The sequence below is a fragment of the Odocoileus virginianus genome, chromosome 5, assembly GCF_023699985.2.
Source record: "Odocoileus virginianus isolate 20LAN1187 ecotype Illinois chromosome 5, Ovbor_1.2, whole genome shotgun sequence".
Lineage (NCBI taxonomy): Eukaryota > Metazoa > Chordata > Mammalia > Artiodactyla > Cervidae > Odocoileus > Odocoileus virginianus.
In genome coordinates, this window is record NC_069678.1 from 93,502,829 (window position 1) to 93,522,677 (window position 19,849).

General features: G+C 41.6%; 1 protein-coding gene across 4 annotated transcripts in view; it reads right to left on the reverse strand.

Annotated features, from left to right (window-relative positions):
- Positions 1–19,621, reverse strand: part of LOC110137510 (acetylcholine receptor subunit gamma-like) — a 63,977-nt gene extending 44,356 nt beyond the window's left edge. The window contains exons 1-3 of one of the 4 annotated variants that reach the window (XR_011487962.1): positions 19,513–19,621; positions 4,169–4,296; positions 2,798–2,936 (exon numbers count right to left, since the gene is read on the reverse strand). The gene's annotated coding sequence lies outside the window, so the exon portion shown is untranslated. The remainder of the gene's footprint in view (positions 1–2,797; positions 2,937–4,168; positions 4,297–19,512) is intronic. The other 3 variants (XM_070468460.1, XM_070468461.1, XR_011487963.1) reach the window with 3 other exon arrangements.
- Positions 19,622–19,849: the final 228 nt, after the last annotated feature.

Below are 19,849 nucleotides of genomic sequence, written 5' to 3' on the forward strand. Positions count from 1 at the left end.
AACAGTGCTGTATTCACTTACTGGTGTTAATAGCTATTCTATGGATTCTTTAGGATTTTCTATATCATGTCATCTTCGAGCAGAGGTAATTTTACTTCTTCCCTTCCAATCTGGATCCTTTTTATGTCCTTTTTTAGCCTAAGAGCTTGGCTAAAACTTCCAACACAATGTTTGATATCAGTAGTGAAAGCAGATACACTATCTTGTTCCCAATCTAAGAAGAAAAGCTTTCAATCTTTCATCACTGACTACAATGTTGGTTATGCGTTTTTCATAACTCTGCTTAATTATACTAAGTTCACTTCTATTTCTAGTTCGTTAAATTTGCTTATCATGAAACAGTGTTGAATTTTGTCAAACGCCTTTTCTGAGGCAACTGAAGTGATTAAGTGCTTTTCTTTTCTTCATTCTATTAATGGGGTATGTTATATTGATTTTATGTTGCACCACCCTGGAATTCTGGGGATAAATTCCACTTAGCCATGGTGTTTAATTCTTTTGATATGCTGTTGGATTCGGTATTACAGGTGTATTTTGACAATTAAAGATACACACACAAAAATAAATTGCTTAAACATACTAAATGTTAACAAGTAATTATTTCTACATGGTAAGTTTATAGGTTAAGATTTTCCTCTTCCTATTTTCTGTATTTTCTACAACCAATATGAATATCTTTTACAGCAAAAGAGTCAGTATTTTACTGATTTTTCTCACATATGAAATACTATATAGTAGAGATGAGCAAGCTGAAACCATGTGTATGAATATGAAATCTAAAAAGCATTACTCAAAGAAAAAAGGAGCTGCAGAATATAATATACAGTAAGCTATCTTCAGGATGGGCTTCCCTGGTGGCTTATATATTAAAGAATCTGCCTGCAATGAGGGAGACCTGGGTTCAATCTCTGGGTCGGGAAGATCCCCTGGGGAAGGAAATGGGTACCCACTTCAGTATTCTTCCTTGGGATATTCCATGAACTGAGGAGCCTAGCAGCCTACAGTCCATGTACCATTTATAACCCTATTAAAAAACTCTTAGGAGCATATGGATACCCAAATATGTAATGACAATATCAAAACACAAATGATGAAAGTAATCTGATTCATAGTAATTCCTGGGAATGCAGAGAGGGGCACACCCCAGACAGTCTCAAATGGATAAGAAATTTTGTTTCTTCAAACAAAGGTATACACAGATTATTTTAAGATTAGATGTATCTGAGTTGAAAATATTCACATCTTTGTAATAATATTCTCTATACTATTTGACATGCTTCAAAATAAAAATATTTTTGAGAAAAATTAAACCAGATGTCAGATTTTTTTAAAGGAAATTTGCCACTTTTGAAAAGGAACTTTTCAGCAATTACTGGAAATAGGACCCTTCCTTTCCCATGTATTCTTTACAACCATAACATCTTTTGGTCAATGAAAATATTTTTTGATGACTCTAGATGATACTGGGTTTCATGAATAAAGACAGAATTACTAGGCTGACTTTGGACTTCCCTGGTAGCTCAGCTGGTAAAGAATCCACCTGCAATGCAGGAGACCCCAGTTCATTTCCTAGGTCAGGAAGATCCCCTGGAGAAGGGATAGGCTACCCACTCTAGTATTCTTGGGCTTCTGTGGCAGCTCAGATGGTTAAGAATCACCTGCAAGGCGGGAGACCTGGGTTCAGTTCCTGAGTTGGGAAGATCCCCTGGAGGATGGCATGGCAACCGACTCCAGTATTCTTGCCTAGAGAATCCCCATGGACAGAGGAGCCTGGCAGGCTACAGTGCAAGCCGTCACAGAGAGTCAGACACAACTGAGCAACTAAGCACACAGCACAGTCTGATTTAGGAGAGACCACACATGAAACAAAACTACTTATAAAAGTAGGACGCTCCAAGTCACCAAATAGATTTCATATCTTTTTAAAAACTTACAGAGTTCTAATTTTTTTTTGGCCATGCATTGTGGCTTGTGAGATCTTAGCTCCCCATCAGTTCTGAACCACCAGGAAAGTCTCAACAGACTTCTTTTAATAGGCTTTTCCTTCTCAATAGACTGACATTGGCATAAAAAGTGCAGAAAAACACCCAGAGTTGTCACAAAAAAATGATGAAAAAAGTTCTGGAATTAGATAGTGGTCATGGGGTATACAACTCTGTGCATATACTAAAAACTATAAAATTGTAAAATGTTATGCCATGTAACTTAGGTCTCAATCAAGCAGTTTTTTTGAAGAGTAATGATGATTCCTTATTTAAAGTGGTATTCTAACAAAGCTCTTTATATCTCTATTTTACTATAATCATCACAGTTGCTTAAAATCAGAAACTCTATTATTTATCTATAGACATCATATACTATAATAGGACAAACACAAAATCTGTAAACTCTGTCACAATATCATTTAAAAAATGTGTGACAGAAAAGCACCGTTTTAAGCAAACTGTGGGCTGAATATTTACATTTTTCTTTCAGTGGTAAAAACTGGTGGAATTCAGGATTAAGCAGATTACTTCTGAAAAACTACATGCTTCTGAAAAGAAGGCCCTCTCCCCTGAAAAATACCCTTTTCTCTCTATTCTAACAAACATCCTTATCTCTACATAATACTCAACAGCTTCAGATCTAAAGCAGAATCTAGTCAACTCAGAGAGGCATCCATATGCCAAGAAGAGTAGAAGGAAGCAGGCCTGGGGAAGGAGGACACTCCTGAGAGCCTAAGGGGGAACCTTCCTGTTCTCATGCCTCAGTGGGAAGGAACAAGGGTGGAGCCTGCGGCTCAAAGCTACGCACACACCTGCTCTTCTTCCGTGAAGGGCACAAGAGCTAGCGGCAGCAGGGGCTCCTCCTGTAGGATGGGCAGAAATTCTTTATCCAGAAGGTCTGAGGGTCGGGATGCTCTGGGCCCTGGGGGGGAGGGCAATACCCATTGGGATCTGTTTGACCAAACACATGACCATGAGGTTAATGTTCTCCCTGCAATTTTAAGAAGCCAAAACAAGAAAATAGTTTGGCTTATCTGCCACTGATTATCAAAATATGGAATAAAAGCTTATTCAGTCACAATCAATATTCTGACGGAGTCAAACATTAAAAAGCCCAGTCACTCACCTCGTCCTCCCATGAGACTACCACTCTCAGATTTGATATATAGCACTGATCCTGGTAATTCAGTTGGCAAAGAATTTGCCTGCAATGCAGGAGACTCCAGTTTGATTCCTGGGTTGGGAAAATCCACTGAAGAAGGGATACGCTACACACTCCAGTATTCTTGGGCTTCCCTTGTAGCTAAGCTGGTAAAGAATCTGGCTGCAATGCAGGAAACCTGGGTTCAACCCCTGGGTTTGGAAGATCCCCTAGAGAAGGGAAAGGCTACACACTCCATTATTCTGGCCTGGGGAATTCCATGACTTCCATGGAGAATTCCAGGTACAGTCCATGGGGTCGCAAACAGTATACATGACTGAGTGACTTTCACTTTCATTGACTCTGATACTCCAGAGTGCACATTTAACTCAAAGCACAAGGTCATAAGGAGAGTTTTATAAGCAACTGTATCTGCAACAGTTGAGAATGGTTGCAACCTTAGCAACCATCACTAAAATTTGATCCTTAATCCCTTAATAAAGTTAAAAACAAAGCACACAAGTAGAAAATGTTATTTTTCACTAATCACATGACAGAAGTGTACTTTACACCGTATGAGTTTTGATCATTTATAAGTAACTCAAATAAGGTGTCATATTTTAAGATTTTCTCCCCACTAAAATTTTACATTTAACTCAAATGGGAACAACAAGAGAAGCATCTGCCCTTCTGGCTCCTAACATCTAACTGGAAAGAAGAATGACAGATGCAATAAAGAGAAGAGAAAACTTTCTCAGCCATCACAGTGGGATAAAAATAAAGGTTGTGAGGAAATCAGTTAGACAAAACATTAAGTCCTGATCACTCTCCTGCTTCCATGAAGCTTTCTACTTCTGTAATGAAATCTTAGGTTTTCTCTAAAATATAGAGTGTGCATCATTTAGAAGAGCCTCTGTGAACTAGTGCAGGTTTCAACACAGGAAAAAAGAGAGAAAAATCACAGCTATTTCATATATCAACACATAACTGTACACACTGTGAAATCGCATTTGCAATTTTGAACTCTTTCCTACTTTCTTACCTTGTTGTCTTTAAGGAAAAGTGCTAACATTTCTTCTCTCCCGTAACAATAGTCTGCTAACACATACTGCAGGAATGCTGCAGAAAGGGAGGGATGTAATACTCCCACTGCTGGACAGAGCTCGGAGCCTAAAACAGTAGACAGAGTAGAACAAGTGTCAACTGTGCTGGCAGTAAGGACTTTTTATTTCCACTATACTATAATATTTTCACTTCAGTTCTTCAAAAGAACAGAAAAGGCATATGTCAAAGAATCCAAGATTTTAGCTCTAATGCTATCTGCTGTAATAGCTCACCAAGAAAAGTTTATTGAGTTCTTTGAGAAAAAAGTAGACAACCATGTGTAAATTCCTTAACTTAAAAAGTATCACAGCATGTCCCCAAGAAGCTTAGGGAGTGAGGAGGGGACACGTTTTTCCAAACTATAAAACTAAACATATAATTAAAAGTGAGACATCAACTTACATCACTGGATTAATAGAAATTAATAAGTCTGACAGTACCAGCTACTGGCAAGGATGTAAAACAATGCAAATTCTCAAGTAGTACTTGTGGAACTATAAACTAGAACAGTCACTTCAAAGAATGATTTCCTAATATTTAACAAAATATTTTTAAAACTATTTCTTTTGCTCCCCAAAAGAAAATGCAAAATACAGACACTTGCAAAGAAAACGATAATTTTATAAATGCCTGCATCATTTGATAATTCATTTTTAATAACAGCAATTAATGATGAGTGTAGAGAGTTTCAGAATGCAGTGGAAAAAAAAAAAAACAACCCAGTGAAGTACAAGGAGAAAATATATAAAACCCGTATTTACTGCTAAGGAAAAAAAGAAGGTAAAAATAAACTTCAAGCTGATAACAGAAGTTACCTCAAAGAAAGGAAACTGGAAAAAGGGGAACACTATTTTAAAACATGTTATTATTTTAAAAAGGAGCTGATTTCCTCCGTGTGTATGCCCAGGAATATTATCAAGTGTGAAACAGATCGTCAGTCCAGGTTGGATGCATGAGACAAGTGTTCAGGGCTGGTGCACTGGGACGACCCAGAGGGATGGGATGGGGAGGCAGGTGGGAGGGGGGTTCAGGATGGGGAACACATGTAAATCCATGGCTGATTCATGTCAACGTATGGCAAAAAAAACACTACAATATTGTAAAGTAATTAGCCTCAACTAATAAAAATAAATGAAAAAATTAAAAATAAATACATATGCTTAGAAAAATGAGAAAATAAATAAATAAATAAAATAAACAAAAAGGAGCTGAGCCTCAGCAAAAAATGGCAAGTTTTCCTCCTGGGAAAACTACCACCAGGAGTAGCTAACTATCGAGGAGTGGCCCAAAGTTCTATAAAGTGATTGATAACAAGGGTAAAAGGGGCCAAAGTACTGCAAGTCAGTAATTCAGCCCAAAGGAAAATTCTACAGAAGCACTGAAATATGGGGGAATGTAATACAAAAATAGGAAACCAAGAGATATACCTGGAGTAACAGGCAAGTTTGGCCTTGCAATGAAAAATGAAGCAGGGCAAAGGATAACAGAGTTTTGCCAAGAGAACGCACTGGTCATAGCAAACACCCTCTTCCAACAACACAAGAGAAGACTCTATACATGGACATCACCAGACGGTCAATACCGAAATCAGACTGATTATATTCTTTGCAGCCAAAGATGGAGAAGTTCTACGCGGTCAGCAAAAACAAGACCAGGGCCTGACTGTGGCTCAGATCATGAACTCCTTATTGCCAAATTCACACTTAAATTGAAGAAAGCAGGGAAAACCACTAGACCATTCATGTATGACCTAAATCAAACCCCTTACAATTATACAGTGGAAGTGACAAACAGATTCAATGGATTAGATCTGATAGGCAAGAGTGCCCGAAGAACTATGGACAGAGCTTCGTGACACTGTACAGGCGACAGTGATCAAGACCATCCCCAAGGAAAAGAAATGCAAAAAGGCAAAATGATTGTCTGAGGAGGACTTACAAAGAGTTGAGAAAAGAAGAGAAGTGAAAGGCAAAGGAGAAAAGGAAAGATATACTGATCTGAATGCAGAGTTCCAAAGAACAGCAAGGAGAGATAAGAAAGCCTTCCTCAGTGATCAATTCAAAGAAATAGAGGAAAACAACAGAATGGGAAAGACTAGAGATCTACAAAATCAGAGATATCAAGGGAACATTTTATGCTAAGATGGGCTCAATAAAGGACAGAGATGGTATGGATCTGACAGAAGCAGAAGATATTAAGAAGAGGTGTAAGAATACATAGAAGAACTATGCAAAAAAGATCTTCATGATCCAGATAACCACGATGGTGTGATCACTCTAGGTGTGATCACCTAGAGCCAGACATCCTGGAGTCCAAAGTCAAGGGCCTTAGGAGGCATCACTATGAATGAAGCTAGTGGAGGTGGGGAATTCCAGCTAAGTTATTTCAAATACTATGGATGATGGTGTTAAAGTGCTGCACTCAATATGCCAGCAAATTTGGAAAACTCAGCAGTGGCCACAGGACTGCAAAAGGTCAATTTTCATTCCAACCCAAAGAAAGGCAACACCAAAGAATACCAAAGAATGTTCAAACTATCACACAATTGCACTCATCTCACACACTAGCAAAGTAATGCTCAAAATTCTCCATGCCAGGCTTCAACAGTACATGAACCGTGAACTTCCAGATGTTCAGGCTGGATTTAGAAAAGGCAGAGGAACCAGAGATCAAATTGTCAACATCTGTTGGACCATCGAAAAAGCAAGAGAGCTCCGGAAAAACATCTACTTCTGCTTTACTGACTATGCCAAAGCCTCTGACTGTGTGGATCACAACACCAAGGAGAAATTCTTCAAGAGATGAGAATACTAGACCACCTTACCTGACTCCTGAGAAACCTGTATGCAGGTCAAGCAGCAACAGTTAGAACCAACATGCAACAAAGGACTGGTTCCAAATTGGGAAAGGAGTATGTCAAGGCTGTATTGTCACCCTGCTTACTTAACTTCTATGCAGAGTACATCATGTGAAATGCCAGGCTGGATGAAGCACAAGCTGGAATCAAGACTGTCGGGAGAGAATAGACTTTTAGACTCTGTGGGAGAAGGCAAGGGTGGGATGTTCAGAGGGAACAGCATTGAAACAAGTATACTATCAAGGGTGAAACAGATCACCAGCCCAGGTTGGATGCATGAGATAGGTGCTCAGGGCTGGTGCACTGGGAAGACCCAGAGGGTGGGATGGAGAGGGAGGCAGGAGGGGGGACTGGGATAGGGAACCCATGGAAATCCATGGCTGATTCATGTCAATGTATGGCAAAAACCACTACAATATTGTAAAGTAATTAGCCTCCAACGAATAAAAATAAATGGAAAAAAAAAAAAAGACTGCCGGGAGAAGTATCAATAACCTCAGATATGCAGATGACACCACCCTTATGGCAGAAAGCAAAGAACTAAGGTGCCTCCTGATGAAAGTGAAAGAGGAGAGTGAAAAAGCTGGCTTAAAACTCAACATTCAAAAAACTAACATCATGGCATCTGGTCCCATCACTTCAAGGCAAATTGATGGGGAAACAATGGAAAACAATGACAGAATACTTTCTAAGGCTCCGAAATCACTGCAGATGGTGCCTGCAGCCATAAAATTAAAAGATGCTTGTTGCTTGGAAGAAAAGCTATGACCAACCTAGCATATTAAAAAGCAGAGACATTACTTTGCCAACAAAGGTTCATCTAGTCAAAGCTGTGGTTTTTCCAGTAGTCATGTGTGGATCTGAGAGTTGGACTATAAAGAAAGGTGAGCACAGAATTGATGATTTTGAACTGTGGCGCTGGAGAAGACCCTTCAGACTCCCCTGGACTGCAAAGAGATCAAACCAATCAATCCTAAAGGAAATCAGTCCTGACTATTCATTGGAAGGACTGATGCTGAAGCTGAAACTCCAATATTTTGGCCACCTGATGCGAAGAACTGACTCACTGGAAAAGACCCTGATGTTGGGAAAGACTGAAGGCAGATGGGGACAACAGAGGATGAGATGGTTGGATGGCATCACCTACTCCATGGACATGAGTTCTAGCAAGTTCTGAGAGTTGGTGATGGATAGGGAAGCCTGGCGTGCTGCAGTTCATGGGGTCGCAAAGAGTTGGACATGACTGAGAGACTGAACTGAACTGACTGAAATATGTCCCCAAAATCGCTAAGCTGTATTGACAAAAACAAAAAAAAATAAGGGACTGGTCTACAACTTGTACATTAAAAAGTATGAAGGCCAAGCACAATAAATACTTGCAGATTATTCAACAGTGGCAGAAAAAGTAGCATGTTCATAGTAAATATACAGATGTGTTTATATGTAGAAAGCAATACCAGAATTTTAAAAAAGAGGAGTACGTATTAGTACAGTAAGACAAACAAGATTTTTTAATTTCAATGTTTTACTTATTTTTTTAATTTTTTTTAATGTTTTATTATGGACAATTTTGAACATATATAAAACCACCAAGAAGAAACTACCCTGTACTCATCACCCAGTCCCCAGGCCATCCAACTCCTACAGCCCCATCTAACCTTCCTTTAATGTTATTCTGAAGCAACCCTTTGGCTTTCAAGATTTTTACAGGAAATTATTTTCAAGTTTAGAGAAAATTCTTTTAGGAAAAGTTATAATTTCATCTGTGAATATTTCAGAATGTTAGCTATAAAAGATACAGGTTTTTTTTTTTTAAGTCTGGATTTTGCTAACTTTATCCCTGTGATATAGTTTAATATGCTTCTCTGCTTTCTGCGTTTCATGTAAATTGGTGACTGGACGTAGAGACCTGACTGGACTTGATTAGACTATGTACACATGGTGGTATGTCACACCACCACAAGGCACATACTGCCTGGCGCATTTTGCAAGGCTAAGTCCCTAACGAGTCAAGCTGAGATCCCCAAATTCACTAAGGTTACAGACTGACTTTATTCTATCATTTCTTCTTTATTTACTAGGTAGAGTAGTTCTACAAAGAGAAAACTTCCCTCTTATACTATCTGGTATTATCTAATAGAATATAGCTCATATAAGAAAAGAAAAAGCTCTCATTCCTCCTTTTCATAATAATGACTTGGTTGGCTAACAATCCTCCAACAGTAAAATCATATTCATTAACGTATTTTCAGTTCACTGCAATTATTCTTAGCAATACTCAAAACTGTCTCATCTTTGTCTAGTGGGAGAGGCTTCAGGTTTGCTCCCAAGTCCTTCTGACCCAACCCTAGTAAGTCTTTAAGAGCTTCATTTCTATCTGGTATGCCAAATGTTCCAAAATCAGCTTATTTCTTGCCTCAGATGTGGAATCAACCGTTTCACCAAGGAACCTGATTCTCTTTGGTAATACACATAATAAGACTACAGTCTAGGTGCTAGAAATGTTCATTGTTATTGGGTTGGTTTTTTGTTTTCTTTCCAATTATTCACAGACTTAGAGGTCATTGAGTCCAACTCCTATAAGACAGGCTAAACAAGTCAGTAAGAAAACAACGTGCCCACAAAGGAGGACCCAACCACTGCTGAAGGACCTGCCAGCACGGCGGTTCACATCACATTCATGAACGTTTGGGCTCTTCCCTGGAAACGTGGAATTAATATCCACTGAGAACTGAAGCTGGGAATGTTACATATACTCATTTAAGTTTCACAACCACTCCCAATATGACAGATGAGATAAACAAAGCCAAGGAGTTAAGCCATTTACCCACAATCACAGCAGAACCAAGAGTCAAAAACTAGGTTTTTATGACTAAAAAGATCAAAATCTTTCCAACAGTGAGGTCTCAAATTTTTATTTGAAATAGTCACAGTTCAGTCTGCCAAAAATTAATTTTTAAATATACATCTATATAACTAGAGATCAGTTTAAACCATCTTATACTGAGTCAGTATGTTCCCTAAGAGTGTCTACCACTAGAGGGCACATCTAAGCACTCTTCCATTTTCTAAGGGAAAAATCAACCCAATATCTCCAATTATTACGTCTCACTAGACGCTTTCCTGCTCACTGCGCAACACCCCTAATTTCTTTATCTGCTCCTCACAAACCCACCCACCAACCCCCAGAGAATGAGATGGCTGGATGGCATCACTGACTCAATGGACATGAGTTTGATAACTCCAGGGAATAACGAGGACAGGGAAGCCTAGTGTTCTGAGGTCTATAGCGTCGCAAAGAGTCGGAAACAACTGAGCAACTAAATAACCCCCAAGGGCTTTCTATGCCTAGGAACTGAACACTTCTCATAGGTACCAGACCTAAAGAGTAACATGACCAGGAATGCACACTTAAAAGAGTCCTCCAGCTACTGTGAAGGCAAGCTAAGTGTAATGCAACCTAGAGAAGATGGTAGCCTGAACCAGGAGAATGACTGCGCTCCACTCAATAATCAACAAATCCTGTCCCAAGTCCTCCTTCACCCACAGATATCTGGAAAAGCTGAAACATATCTGGATAATGTCCTTCCCTAAAAACCCACCAGTGAACTTTACCTTCTCTAGAACCATGCTCCCTCTCTTCTAGAAACTCAATCCTTCTCTATGAGCGTTCCACTCATCTCTCAATATATCTAATAGTGATTTGCTTAAAAGGCCTCTAATGCAGCATCCCTCTCTGGCGATGCAGCACTAGTCATCTTCCTCTTCATCTCAGAGACGTCTTCACCGTCTCACTTCCCAACCACTTCAAAACCCAGCACAACGTGGCTTCTCCCCACTGCTCCACTGCTCTAGAACAGTTCAACCGCCTCAATGCTAGGCCCAAGTGAATTCCCTCTCCTGACCATCGTCCTGGCCACATGGAGGTCTGTTTCGCACAGGAGGCGCAGTGCTCCTCCCAGCAGGACTGGCAGTCACTGACGGGTAGCAGCAGGGCCTTCTGAAACCAGCCTCCCCTACACCCAACACCCACAACCCTCACTTGTTAACTGCTGCTCAAAATCCAAACTTCAGCTTACAGAAGTAATTTACAATGTCCATGCAGAAGTGTGAAGATGTACAAATCTAAAGGCACTTCTGTGTAAGCTCATGACCCTCAGGTACAGGTGTGAACTCTCCCCGACAAAGTATGGCTTTCTTATTCAACCACTCACGGGGTTAAGCTCATGACCCTCAGGTCCAGGTGTGAACTCTCCTCGACAGAGTACAGCTTTCTTATTCAACTCCTCACGGCCCTTTAGGTCTAACAGACCCCAAACCTACTCAAAACCTCCTTCATCACTGGTATTCCCAAAGGCAGGTAAGGATACCATCATCTACTGATGAATGAATGAAGAGTCTCAGAATCATCCTTTACTCCTAATCTAATCATCACTTCATGGCAAATAGATGGGAACAGTGGAAACAGTGGCTGACTATTTTTGCGGGCTCCAAAATCACTGCAGGTGGTGACTGCAGCCATGAAATTAAAGATGCTTACTCCTTGGAAGGAAAGTTATGACCAACCTAGATAGCATATTAAACAGCAGAGACATGACTTTGCCAACAGAGGTCCGTTTAATCAAAGCTATGGTTTTTCCAGTAGTCATGTATGGAGGTGAAAGTTGGACCATAAAGAAAACTGAGTGCAGAAGAATTGATGCCTTTGACCTGTGGTGTTGGAGAAGACTCTTGAGGGTCCCTTGGACAGCAAGGAGATCCAACCAGTCCATCCTAAAGGAGATCAGTCCTGGGTGTTCATTGCAAGGACTGATATTGAAGCTGAAACTCCAATACTTTGGCCACCGCATGAGAAGAGTTGACTCACTGGAAAAGACCCTGATGCTGGGAGGTATTGGGGGAAGGAGGAGAAGGGGACGACAGAGGATGAGATGGTTGGATGGCATCACTGACTCAATGGACATGAGTTTGGGTAGACTCCGGGAGTTGGTGATGGACAGGGAGGCCTGGTGTGCTGTGGTTCATGGGGTCACAAAGTGTTGGACACAACTGAGCGACTGAACTGAACTGAATCATCTCCCATACTCAATTACCACCTTCCACCTGTTTTAAGGGCTTCCCTGGTGGCTCAGTGGTAAAGAACCCACCTGCTAATGTAGGAGACATGGGTTCAATTCCTGGTCAGGAAGATCCCCTGGAGAAGGAAATGGCAACCCACTCCAGTATCCTTGGCTGGGAAACTCCATCGACAGAGGAGCCTCGCTGGCCAGTCTTTGTGGCCACAAAAGAGTCAGACATGACTTAGCGACTAAACTGTTTTAAATCCTAAATCTCTCAAACCATCCTCTGACCAAATAACCTACCATTGTTCACACTTACTACCTTGACTGCAGTCATTAATGCAGCTTAATGAGCACCATGCTACAACTGCTACTGGCCCACAATGGAAGTTGTATCACAGCTGTCAGTATGTGCACAAGGATAAACTTGGTCAGAGCTGCTCATCATCATCATCTTCTCAATTGTGTTGTTCTTAGTAGCCGATTGCAAGGACTGCTTACAACGCCTTCAGGAAGATTATGCTATGGTTCTAAATTGAAACATGTTGGAAAAGACTCTGATGCCAGGAAAGATTGAAGGCAGGAGAACAGGACAACAGAGGATGAGATGGTTGGATGGTTATCACCGACTCAATGGACATGAGTGGGTGATGGATAGGAAAGCCTGGCGTGCTGCAGTCTATGGTGTCACAAAGAGACGGACACAACTGAGCGACTGAATTGGCTGACTGACAGGATACAGAGGATTTAATTACCATCAAGATGTCTTAAAATACGTTCTTAGTGAGTATTTATATGTCCCCAGATGTAATATTTACTTCTGAATGGTGGAATTATGAGTTAACTGTTTTCCTATTAAGTTACTAATTTCTGTTTGAAACAGAGATAACACTGGCCAAAAAAAAAAAAAAAATTAATGGAAGAATTCAGAAGTTTCAAATAATGAAGTAAAAACAGAGAAGACTGGAAAGTCTTTACTGGCTTCCATAATGAAGTGGCCGGTGACCTGAAGGGCGCAATGAAAGAAGCATGATGAGGACAGTGAGACTGCAGAGGCTGGGAGGTGAGAAAGGGAGACTACAAACGCAGCCGACTGTTTCTAGGATCTTAGCTGCGAAAAAGCAGCGAGAACGAAGCAAAGTAGAAAGAAAATTTCCACTTTCACTTTAGAGGAAAATATCCTAAAGGAAAACTACCAGTACAATCAAAAAGTGAAGAAACAATTTAGCAAAAATATGGTCGAAGTGCAGCTGTGAGAACGCAGGCTGGACGGGGCTTCAAAAAACAAATTGGGGGAAAAAAGACATGTTACGCCTATCCACTTGTGACAAGAGCAAAGTATGTTCAGATGACTGAAGATACGTGTAGGCTTTTTGTGGGGGAATAGCAAGTGGTGGGGAATTCACATTCGATGGCCTCAGTTTTCTCAGATAAGTAAGCAAATGACAGTAAGTGACAGGGTAAGGTTTGAGAAGAATGCAGGAATGGTAGCTGCTATATCTACAATAGTATTTTTTTTAAATAAACTTTATTTAGGAATAATTATGGATTTATAGAAATGTTACAAAGATATTACAGATATTCCCTCAGTTTCCCCTAACATAAACAACTTACATTACCACAGTACACCTGTCATGACTAAGACACCAACATTGGTACACCACTAGTAACTATACTCAGACTTAACCAGTTTTTCCAACAATGTACTTGTTCTGCTCTGATCTCACCCAGGACACCACACTGCAGGTACCTACAGCAGTTCTGAAGGCCCAGTCAAGATGGAGATGGCACCTACCTGCATGGTTGTGGGCTTCTTTCTCCAACTCAGCCTGAGAGAGAGCTGACGACATGACTGAATCTGGGTTAGGATTTTGTCACCACAATAAATGGACAAGTAAGAAGGCAAAGGGAGGGTACTGGCAAAAGTGTAACTGAGGCACAATGAGGAAGAAAGTAAAAACAAAAGCGCTTACAAATTAGAGATGCTGGTAATGTCAAAAAGCAGGTATAGTAGAAATAAAAATGAAAGCACTAGAAGAATAAGAGGCAGGAGGTAAGTCATGGAATCAGGAGCCTGGGAAGACTGGACGGGTCATCCCTTGGACTCTGAAGTAACCTCAGGATAATGGCAGAGAGAAGAAAGAAGAAAATGAAGGATGATGCCTCAGGGTCCAGATCTGATGATAATAAGGGGAAGAGACAGTTGTACTGTCAGACAGCATGAACTTCAGCAACCAGCTATTCATCTTAGCCAGATCTGGATTAACACAAGGTTAATAACTCCATTTCTGCAAATTAGTTCAACCACTTCAAAAAACCATTTAGCAGTTACCTATTACATCTAAACATACATCTATTCGGTGATCCCACAATCCACTGCTAAGACATACACTCAAAGAAAATTTCTACCCAGAGATGAGTAAAAGTTATGCATAGTAGATTTATTCATACCTGGACACGTGGCTATCATGTTTACCAACACAAATGTCTAGCAACAACAGGTGAATGAATAAGCAAATATACGGGAGCTTCAAGATTGGTGAAGATGTGGAAAGGATGGCGCAAAGCACTCTGATGTGCCCTTTCCCACACGTCTTGCCCTATGCATCCCTGCCACATGGTTGTTACTTAGGTAACATCACAATAATGAGACAAACTGGCACCACGTGCCTCCTGATGAGATACATGGACAAAGACACAGTATCACTAACGTTATATTCCTGACAAAAATGCATAAACTAAAATTAATTTTGAAAAAAATCAGGTAAGTCCAAATTCACAGACACAAAATCAATCTACCATAGTCACCAAAAACACCAATGTCACGAAAGACAAAGGCTGAAGAACCATTCCAGATTAAAGGAGACTAAAGAGAAATAAAAACTAAAGATAAGTATGATTCTAAATTCCATCCTGAACAAGAAAAAAAAATGCTATAAGATACATTAAAGAGATAATTAGAACAATTTGAATCAGAGATAAGGAGTAGACAACAGTATTATACCAATGTTACTTTGATTCTGAAATTTTTACTGCGACTATGTAGAGGAATGTTCTCATTCTTAGAATATAACACTGAAATGTTTGGAGGAAAAGGTGCATGAGGTCTGCAACAGACTCTCAAATGGAGAAGAAAAAAGCTACAACAATGTAAAATTATATTCAAATCACACACATATATAACTGCACATACAGAGAAAAAAAATTAGACGTAAAGGAGAAAGAAAAAAAAATAGAGGTAAAGTAAATATGCTGTTCAGTCCCTATGAGTTGTTATGTACCACTCTTTGTGATCCCATGGACTACAGCATGCCAAGCTTTCCTGTCCTTCACCATCTTCCAGAGCTTGCTGAAACTCAGGATCATTAAGTCAGTGATGACCTCCAACCATCTCATCCTGTCGTCTCCTTCTCCTCCTGCCCTTAATCTTTTCCAATGAGTCAGCCCTTCCCATCAGGTGAACAAAGTACTGGAGTTTCAGCTTCAGTATCAGTCCTTCCAATGAATATTTAGGCTTGATTGACTGATTTGATCTCCTTGCAGTCCAAGGGATACTCAAAAGTCTTCTCCAACACCACAGTTCGAAGGCAGCAATTCTTCGGTACTCAGATTTCTTTACAGTCCAACTATCACACCGTACATGACTAATGGAAAAACCATAGCTTTGACTAGATGAACTTTGTTGGCAAAGTAATGTCTTTGCTTTTTAATATGCTGTCTAGGCTGTCATAGCTTTTCTTACAAGGAGCAAGCGACTTTTGATTTCATGGCTGCAGTCACCATCTGCAGTGATTTTGGAGCCCAAGTAAATAAAGTCTGTCACTGTTTCCATTGTTTCCCATAAAGTGATGGGACCAGATGCCATGATCTTTGTTTTTTCAATGCTGAGTTTTAAACCAGTTTTTTCACTCTCCTCTTTCACCTTCTTCAAGAGGCTCTTTAGCTCCTCTTCGCTTTCTGCCAGAAGGGTGGTGTCATCTGCATATCTGAGGTTATTCGTAAATGTCAAAGAAAGTTACAAAAGATACAATACCAGGTACCCTCATTTCTAAACATGCAAATTTTTTAAAATAATTCTTAAAATATGATCTGTTAACACATCTACTAATGACAACAATTTATGAAGCAAAATTAGTCTTCATTACTAAATATTTATTCTAAAGAACTAACAAAGAACTCCTCCCCCAACTCCTCAGGAAATCATCATAAGTCAAAGTTGTCTACATCTCTCTATGTCACACATTATTGTATGAAACTTCACAAAAATATTATTTATTTCTATGTTAATTATACTTTTCATGGCATATCTTCAAAAACACTATTGGTGCTCTGCTGGCTTCTCTCCTCATCCTAAAAAGAATTTAAATTCAACACAGAAATCATTAAGAGGAATTCTTTACCATTAAAAATGTGAGTTAAAACACTTCTTCCATTGAAAGGAGGAGATTCTTGACACAAGAAATCATGCGTGGAATCTACCTTCAGAGAGTTGGGCTTGCAGCTCACTATACAATTGCGAGCCTAAATTCCCTCTGTCTCCAGAATCTCATGATAAGAATCAGTTTGGGGTCTGCTCTCCCTAAGGTAAGAAAAGATGGCCACCCTACTCATCATGGTCACTTTCATTTTCCAAGGTCTGGTGAGAGCACATGGCTTTGGGGACTGGGTAGCTTCAGCAGTTTGTATCTAGCGCCATATGCATCTTAAAGCCAGAGAACTTGGCCTCAGTAAGAATGCAGCCTTAAATGGCTAGGGAAAATAAATCGGCATGCTGGGTGCCCAAGGAATAAACCAATATCCCAAAGAATTCTTCTGGGGGTGGATAAGCAGGGCAGTTTTGAAGACAGCAAAGTCAGTGGCTGGGCTGAATCCTCCCTTCTTTAGTCAAGAATATATCTTTATTTATTTAAAATGCATTGAGTCGTATTTCCCTGGTGGTGCAGTGGATAAGAATTGGCCCACCAATGCAGGGGACTCAGGTTTACTTTCTGGTCCAGGAAGATTCCATGTACCATGGGGCAACTAAGCCCATGCACCGCAACTACTGAGGCTGTGTGCTCCAACTAGGGAAGCCCACGCACCCTAGAGCCAATAACTCTGCAACAAGAGAAGCCACAGCGATGAGAAACCTGCCCACCACAAGGAAGAATAGCCCAGGCTTGCTGCAACTAGAGAAAAGCTTGAGCAGCAATGAAGACCCAGCACAGCCAAAACTAGATAAATAATTTTTTAAATGCATTGAGTCCATCAACAGAGGAGTGGATTAAGAAGATGTGATACATACATACCATGGAATATTACTTAGTTGTAAAAAAAGAACAAAATAATGCCATTTGCAGCAAGATGGATAGGTGTGGAGATTGTCATATTGGGTGAAGTAAGTCAGAGAAGGACAAATGTCACTTCTATGTGGGATCTTTTTTAAAAAATTAAACAAATGAACTTATTTGCAAAATAGAAATAGAGTCACAGATGTAGAAATCAGTCTTACAGTCAACAGGGAGGCAAGGCAGGGAGGGATAAATAGGGAGACAGACTGACATACACACACTGCTACATATAGAATAGGTAACTAATAAGGACCTACTGCATAGCACAGGGAACTCTAGTCAATATCCTGTAATGACCTATATGAGAAAAGCATCTGTAAAAAAGTATTATGTTTAACTGACTGACTTTGCTCTACACCTGGAACTAACACAACATTGTGACTCAAATAAAATCCAATAAAAACTTTAAATCTAAAACAAAAAACAAAAACAGAAAAGCACTTCTTCCAGGTTATATTTCTTAATTATCCGTGCCTAAATTTCAAAGGAAATTCGCTTCTCTACATTTTCAAATAGTCAAGTATTTCAAAGACCCACTTCCTAGAAAGCAATTTCTTTTGAAAAATCCTGTCAGGCAGTTCAGTTCAGTCGCTCAGTCGTATCCAACTCTTTGCCACACCATGAACTGCAGCACGCCAGGCCACCCTGTCCATCGCCAACTCCCGGAGTTTACTCAAACTCATGTCTATTGAGTTGGTGATACCATCCAACCATCTCATCCTCTGCTGTCCCCTCTCCTTCCGCCTTCAATCTTTCCTACTATCAGGGTCTTTTCTACACTAACTGAACACATAAAACATCGACGAATGAGGCAACGTATTTGTGTTCAAAATCAACAAACTCACAGGCCAGAGCTGCAATTATTAAGATAAAAGTTAGTGTTCAAAATGGATGACAAGTTTTTTTTTAAATCTAGGAAATCATTAGATTCTACAAAGGAAATACTATGTAAGGAAAAAGTATCTTCAATGCATACACAACGAGGAATCAAAACTGCCTGTAATCCAAGGTATAAAACACTGAGTATAATTCAAGCTACCCAACAGTGGATAAGAAGCTGGTCTCAGATTTCGGCCCCGTCCTCAATCTCTTTCAAGTTAAACTGAAATACTTACCTTTCTTACAGAGAAAATAAACGGGCTTCTTTCAGGGAAAGAATTAAAAAAAAAAAAAAAACAAACACAGTACTAGATAAAGGCAAAGCAACGTAACTGGTTCCCAAACACAGTCAATCTGCTTCTCTATACCCCTTTCCCTGGTAGCTTGGTTTATGTTTCAGCCAGAAAACTGAATTGCTTCTGAGGGCTTCCGTGGGAAACTGCAGTCACTCAAGGATAATGCCCATTTCAATCTGACGTGAAGGCTCGGGTCCCAAAGCTGCCATGGGTTCTGTCCTACTCTTCCCGACCTCCGTCCCAGGTTCGGATCATGGCTCCACCTTGGCTTCGGGCCTGGTCCAGACCCGGTCCTCTCGCCGCGGAAGGAGTCTCCCCAGTGCAGATGCTCGGTGAGGCAGGCAAGGGCGCATCTCCCCGAGGCCAGGTGTGGGGAGGAGCGCGGGCAGAAGCAGCTGTCTGGCCGCAGCAGCTGTTACCCCGGGCACCCCGAGGCTGGGCGGGCGGCTGGCCCGGAGGAGCAGGTAGCGGAAAGGCGAGCCCTCTGGCCCTGAGCGAGCCGGCCTGACACTGTCCACCCATCACCCTCCTCCCTTCCTCGGCTCCCCCTGCGATGCCAACGGGCCCGGGAGGAGGGGGCTCCCCAGCTCGACGGCAGAGACGCGCCAGCGCCCGGCGTGCCCCCGGCCGAGGAGGCGGCTCCCTCCCGCCCCGCACCTGACCTGTCCGCTCGCCTGACGCCCCAGCCAGCCGAGGCGGCTGCCGGGCGGCCTGGGGGTGTCCATGCGGCTGGGCCGGGTCGGGCCGGAGCGGAGGGGAAGCCAGAGCGGACGGCACGCCCAGGAGAGCCAGGCAGACCGGCGGAGCCCGAGCCGCGGAGCGGAGCCGGGCAAAGGGAGTGAGACCGAGTCGCTGGTTACCTGCGGTCCGGGACAGGGGAGACTCTCGGAACCCGTCAGTCCTCAGCCTCAACAACACAAGATGGCCGACACGTCGCCACGCACGTCACGTGACAGCGCTCTGGCTGCGCCACGCCCTCGCTCCGCCCCCGCCCCGCCCCGCCCCTCCTCCCTCCCGGCTCCTCCAGCCTCCCACGACCTCCTTCCTTTCCGCCGCCTCCCTCCCGTCTTCCCCGGACACGCCCCTGCCCGAGCCCCAGATGTCAGGAGGGAGGAGGGCGGGGCCGCGGCAGGGCGCAGGCGCCTGCGAGCCCCTGGGCGAGAGCTCCCTGCTTAGTTCTGTTCGGTTCAGTTCAGT